General features: G+C 46.2%; 1 pseudogene; it reads right to left on the reverse strand.

Annotated features, from left to right (window-relative positions):
- LOC115113228 (apoptosis-stimulating of p53 protein 2-like) overlaps nucleotides 1–2,022 on the reverse strand; it is a 54,114-nt pseudogene extending 52,092 nt beyond the window's left edge.
- Between the last annotated feature and the right edge of the window lie 4,836 nt (nucleotides 2,023–6,858).

Below are 6,858 nucleotides of genomic sequence, written 5' to 3' on the forward strand. Positions count from 1 at the left end.
GTTTGAAGAGAGCAGAGTTTGAGAGAGAACAGACACTTGCACTTTCTCTTGAGATAGGCTATATGCAAAACTTGTCTTTTAGTAGTGGGACGATTTTCAGATGGGGATCAATATTTATTTCTAGGCAATGTAGTTCACTATTGCCTAATCATTTGTTTAGTTAATTTCCTTTGAAAAGATAACTGCCACCTGATTCTACACCCATGCATAGACAAAGGCAGCCTACTCTTTCATATAGCCAGAGGAGAGGCAAAGCAAGAGGGTTCACTCTGTCCACTTTAAGCATATAATTATTAAGCAAGCAGTTTTTGTATGGGGGGGGGCTGTTGGAATTTGAAGTTGTCTTTGCATATTCAGAAAGCTAGCATAGCCATCTCACTCTCAAAGGAACACAGACAGATGACGTCAACACCCCTCACCGAATATAAAAAAGTATTCAAATGACAGGATGTATCTAACAATTCCAAGCTAGGAGTAGGCGTGCGCTTGACAGCCCGCCGTTCCGCTCTGTGGTCAACAAATTCCATTCTTAGGGCGGAGACACAAGCATCTCGTCAGTATCTCTGATATAGCCGCACTCTAAGAGCTCCGATGCAATAATTGAATAACCAATGTTTCGACAAACAAGCTGTCTTCATCAGGCTATAATGGCTACTGAACTTGACGCAGCCAATTCTGAGTCTGTGAATAAAGGAACAGAGCTGCTTTAAAACAATAGGTAGAAAAAAATAGTTTCATCCCAAAGTTCTGTCTGACCGCCCGCAGCATGTAAAAAAAGACCCCGCGGAAATTATCTGTTGGGACTTGCAATTAAATGTCGGGAATGCAGCTCTCTACTACAGAGTTGGTTGGTGACTTGTTCAAGGAAAAACAATAACTGCCACGTTCAAAATTATGTATCTGTGTCAAAACTATCCGATTAATGAGCTTTTGAACAAAGATCGATGAGAAATGCTCAATCTCCTATGGACATAAATGTAGACACTCGGGTGATTGATTATGCATTAGGCTTCTCTGCAAATCCTTAGTGCTGTGGATGGGTTTTTCCAATGTAAACAATAATAATAGCTTCCTAGTGAATAAATCATTAAAAGGCTTCCCACCATAAACGTTTTAGCCTAGCAGGCTCTACAAAAACATCAAGACTTGCCGTTTTTAAAAGAACGGACACTATCTGAAAATCTGTTAAAAGTCTATAATTTGTCATTAGGCAGCCTACCATTAAATTGAATCAACCCTACAGAAAGAAAGTCACACACAATACATACATACATAGAAAACGGTTTAAATTATAATGTATAACGTGTAATACAACTTGACTTTTTCTTTATATCTGAAAACACATTGGTGGAGATCACAACAATGTAACCAACAGTATGGCTAGGCCCCATGTGTCAATTTAATGCCCGACGAGAACGCTACAATGTTGAGTTAGATATCTCTACCATAGAAGCAAATAGGCGAGTATAGTGACAACTTTTTTCAAGCAATTAAAGGCAGAAATTCTCACCGGCATCATTTTAGCCTCGTACCGCATTTAACCAGTTAAATAATTCCTTGGATCGTAGTATCTAGGAGAGCTGGTGGCGTTGTAGCTCAATGTATTTTTAATCCTGATCCTGTCCCGTAGCCTGTCCGATATAATCGTGTAGATGAGTTCTCTTCTTGTTGTTCAATTGTAAAAAAGGCCAAAGATAATACAATGTATTTCGTTGTCTAATAGCCTAATCAGTCTCCTCTCTTCCTATTCCGTGGACCTGTTGTAACAAAATGCAAGGCCTTCTGGAAAATAAAGTTTTTAGTGGCGATTGTATTGCTTAGAAGTTGGTAGTCGTGGACGGAAACGCATTGCGTTCGAATCTCAAATTATTGCCTGACCATTACCCAAACCGATCAAATAACACGGATATGTGCGATTATTTTATATATATATATTTTGCAATAGTTTTCCGAGGCCGTAGGTGCCTATCCAGCCCTGAAACACTGCTGACAGCGTACTAGTTCGGTGGAGTGCTAGCAGCCTATCCCAGAGTGACGTAGCAGGAGGAAACTCATCCAACTCATCCCATTGGAATTTAAGCCCCGCCTCGTTTCGGACAATGATGGAGTTCGATTAAGCTGAACCGGGTGCAAGCAGTGAGGAAGCACTGCACCAAATTCCCTAGTTTTAGACGAATTATCCTTAAACCTCGGAAGACTCTAGCACCTTCCATGCCAGTCGGAATAACGGAAGTGTTATCTCTGAACACTCAAATTGGTTTCTCCATCGACTGTAGGATAAGGGGAACATGGTGCTTAAAATCAAATCAAATCAAATCAAATTTGATTGGTCACATACACGTGTTTAGCAGATGTTAGTGCGGGTGTAGCGAAATGCTTGCGCTTCAAGCTCCGACAGTGCAGTAATATCTAACAAGTAATAGTTAACAAATTACACTACATATACCCAATACACACAAATCTAAGTAGGAATGATGTCAGAGCAGAATGGACTAAGATACCGTAGAATAGTATAGAATACAGTATATACAAATTATGAGAAATGCAAGATATGTAAACATTACTAAGTGACTAAGATACCATAGAAGTATAGAATACAGTATACATATGAGATGTGTAATGCCAGGTATGTAAACACTATTAAGTGTTCCATTCCTTAAAGTGGCCAGTGATTTCTAGTCTATGCCTCTATGCAGCAGCCTCTAATGTGCTAGTGATGGCTGAACCTCTTAAGTATTGGACCCCTTTTTTCAAATTTCACCTAAAATGACATACCCAAATCTAACTGCCTGTAGCTTAGGCCCTGAAGCAAGGATATGCATTTTCTTGGTAACATTTGAAAGGAAACAATTTAAAGTTTGTGGAAATGTGAAAGGAATGTAGGAGAATATAACACATTAGATCTGGTAAAAGATAATACAAATAAAAAACAACTGTTTTTTTATTGTTTTTGTAGCATCATCTTTGAAATGCAAGAGAAAGGCCATAATGTATTTCTTCCATTTTTTTTATCATAACTTTTCATGTTCAAAACTGTGCACTCTCCTCAAACAATAGCGTGGATATCAACTTCCGGGTTGGAGCGAGCCGGTCGCATCCGCGCTTCGGTCTGCAGGTTGTATAACTTTTTCATTACATTTCATTACATTTCATTATAGTACAACGGTCTGATTTGTCTAATCTTAGCAATTTCTTCTTAGCTAGCTACATAGTCGTCGTTGTATCAAAGATAATTGCGTAATTATCGTATTTCGTCGTCTCCTATCTGCCCAACACGTTCACCGTCTACCGTAGCACTGTAGTAACTATCACACTCAACTGAACGACTTGATTAGTGTAGTATTAGCTAGCTACATAGTTGTCTTTGCTGTCTTCGTATCCAAGATAATTGTGTAGTTAGAGTGTGTAGTCTTAGAGTGATTATCTTAATTTACCGAGGTTAGCTAGCCAGCTATTTTGTCGTCCTTAACGTAGGAGACACTCCTAGCTAGCCAATAGCCAGCCAACGTCTACTGAATAGAACTTTCGTATTCCGGTCGCATTCCGCTTCGCTCCACAGGTAGTATCATATTTTCATTTCATTTCATTACAGTCCCAACGGTGTGATTTGTTTGATCGTAGCTAGCTACATAGCTAGCTACATAGCCGTCTTTGTTTCAAAGATAATTGTGTAGTCTAGAGCGATTTTCTAGGTTAGCTAGCCAGCTATTGTCGTTCTCCTAACGCAACGTAACGTAACCAACACTGCTAGCTAGCCAGCTAGCCCCCGAAAAGCAGCATAGTAGAAACTTCACACTCAACGGAACGACTTGATTAGGGTAGTGTCAACAACGCAGCTAGCCTACCTCAGCAGTACTGTATCATTTTAATCATTTTAGTCAATTAGATTCTTGCTACGTAAGCTTAACTTTCTGAACATTCGAGACGTGTAGTCCACTTGTCATTCAATCTCCTCTGCATTAGCGTAGCCTCTTCTCTAGCCTGTCAACTATGTGTCTGTCTATCCCTGTTCTCTCCTCTCTGCACAGACCATACAAACGCTCCACACCGCATGGCCGCGGCCACCTAATCTGGTGGTCCCAGCGCGCACGACCCACGTGGAGTTCCAGGTCTCCGGTAGCCTCTGGAACTGCCGATCTGCGGCCAACAAGGCAGAGTTCATCTCAGCCTATGCCTCCCTCCAGTCCCTCGACTTCTTGGCTCTGACGGAAACATGGATCACCACAGACAACACCGCTACTCCTACTGCTCTCTCTTCGTCCGCCCACGTGCTCTCGCACACCCCGAGAGCTTCTGGTCAGCGGGGTGGTGGCACCGGGATCCTCATCTCTCCCAAGTGGTCATTCTCTCTTTCTCCCTTACCCATCTGTCTATCGCCTCCTTTGAATTCCATGCTGTCACAGTTACCAGCCCTTTCAAGCTTAACATCCTTATCATTTATCGCCCTCCAGGTTCCCTCGGAGAGTTCATCAATGAGCTTGATGCCTTGATAAGCTCCTTTCCTGAGGACGGCTCACCTCTCACAGTTCTGGGCGACTTTAACCTCCCCACCTCTACCTTTGACTCATTCCTCTCTGCCTCCTTCTTTCCACTCCTCTCCTCTTTTGACCTCACCCTCTCACCTTCCCCCTACTCACAAGGCAGGCAATACGCTCGACCTCATCTTTACTAGATGCTGTTCCTCCACTAACCTCATTGCAACTCCCCTCCAAGTCTCCGACCACTACCTTGTATCATTTTCCCTCTCGGTCTCATCCAACACTTCCCACACTGCCCCTACTCGGATGGTATCGCGCCGTCCCAACCTTCGCTCTCTCTCCCCCGCTACTCTCTCCTCTTCCATCCTATCATCTCTTCCCTCTGCTCAAACCTTCTCCAACCTATCTCCTGATTCTGCCTCCTCAACCCTCCTCTCCTCCCTTTCTGCATCCTTTGACTCTCTATGTCCCCTATCCTCCAGGCCGGCTCGGTCCTCCCCTCCCGCTCCGTGGCTCGACGACTCATTGCGAGCTCACAGAACAGGGCTCCGGGCAGCCGAGCGGAAATGGAGGAAAACTCGCCTCCCTGCAGACCTGGCATCCTTTCACTCCCTCCTCTCTACATTTTCCTCCTCTGTCTCTGCTGCTAAAGCCACTTTCTACCACTCTAAATTCCAAGCATCTGCCTCTAACCCTAGGAAGCTCTTTGCCACCTTCTCCTCCCTCTTGAATCCTCCTCCCCCCCTCCTCCCTCTCTGCAGATGACTTCGTCAACCATTTTGAAAAGAAGGTCGACGACATCCGATCCTCGTTTGCTAAGTCAAACGACACCGCTGGTTCTGCTCACACTGCCCTACCCTGTGCTCTGACCTCTTTCTCCCCTCTCTCTCCAGATGACATCTCACGTCTTGTGACGGCCGGCCGCCCAACAACCTGCCCGCTTGACCCTATCCCCTCCTCTCTTCTCCAGACCATCTCCGGTGACCTTCTCCCTTACCTCACCTCGCTCATCAACTCATCCCTGACCGCTGGCTACGTCCCTCCCGTCTTCAAGAGAGCGAGAGTTGCACCCCTTCTGAAAAAACCTACACTCGATCCCTCCGATGTCAACAACTACAGACCAGTATCCCTTCTTTCTTTTCTCTCCAAAACTCTTGAACGTGCCGTCCTTGGCCAGCTCTCCCGCTATCTCTCTCAGAATGACCTTCTTGATCCAAATCAGTCAGGTTTCAAGACTAGTCATTCAACTGAGACTGCTCTTCTCTGTATCACGGAGCGCTCCGCACTGCTAAAGCTAACTCTCTCTCCTCTGCTCTCATCCTTCTAGACCTATCGGCTGCCTTCGATACTGTGAACCATCAGATCCTCCTCTCCACCCTCTCCGAGTTGGGCATCTCCGGCGCGGCCCACGCTTGGATTGCGTCCTACCTGACAGGTCGCTCCTACCAGGTGGCGTGGCGAGAATCCGTCTCCTCACCACGTGCTCTCACCACTGGTGTCCCCCAGGGCTCTGTTCTAGGCCCTCTCCTATTCTCGCTATACACCAAGTCACTTGGCTCTGTCATAACCTCACATGGTCTCTCCTATCATTGCTATGCAGACGACACACAATTAATCTTCTCCTTTCCCCCTTCTGACGACCAGGTGGCGAATCGCATCTCTGCATGTCTGGCAGACATATCAGTGTGGATGACGGATCATCACCTCAAGCTGAACCTCGGCAAGACGGAGCTGCTCTTCCTCCCGGGGAAGGACTGCCCGTTCCATGATCTCGCCATCACGGTTGACAACTCCATTGTGTCCTCGTCCCAGAGCGCTAAGAACCTTGGTGTGATCCTGGACAACACCCTGTCGTTCTCAAATAACATCAAGGCGGTGGCCCGTTCCTGTAGGTTCATGCTCTACAACATCCGCAGAGTACGACCCTGCCTCACACAGGAAGCGGCGCAGGTCCTAATCCAGGCACTTGTCATCTCCCGTCTGGATTACTGCAACTCGCTGTTGGCTGGGCTCCCTGCCTGTGCCATTAAACCCCTACAACTCATCCAGAACGCCGCAGCCCGTCTGGTGTTCAACCTTCCCAAGTTCTCTCACGTCACCCCGCTCCTCCGCTCTCTCCACTGGCTTCCAGTTGAAGCTCGCATCCGCTACAAGACCATGGTGCTTGCCTACGGAGCTGTGAGGGGAACGTCACCTCACTACCTCCAGGCTCTGATCAGGCCCTACACCCAAACAAGGGCACTGCGTTCATCCACCTCTGGCCTGCTCGCCTCCCTACCACTGAGGAAGTACAGTTCCCGCTCAGCCCAGTCAAAACTGTTCGCTGCTCTGGCCCCCCAATGGTGGAACAAACTCCCTCACGACGCCAGGACAGCGGAGT

The sequence above is a fragment of the Oncorhynchus nerka genome, linkage group LG28, assembly GCF_034236695.1.
Source record: "Oncorhynchus nerka isolate Pitt River linkage group LG28, Oner_Uvic_2.0, whole genome shotgun sequence".
Classification (NCBI taxonomy): Eukaryota; Metazoa; Chordata; class Actinopteri; order Salmoniformes; family Salmonidae; genus Oncorhynchus; species Oncorhynchus nerka.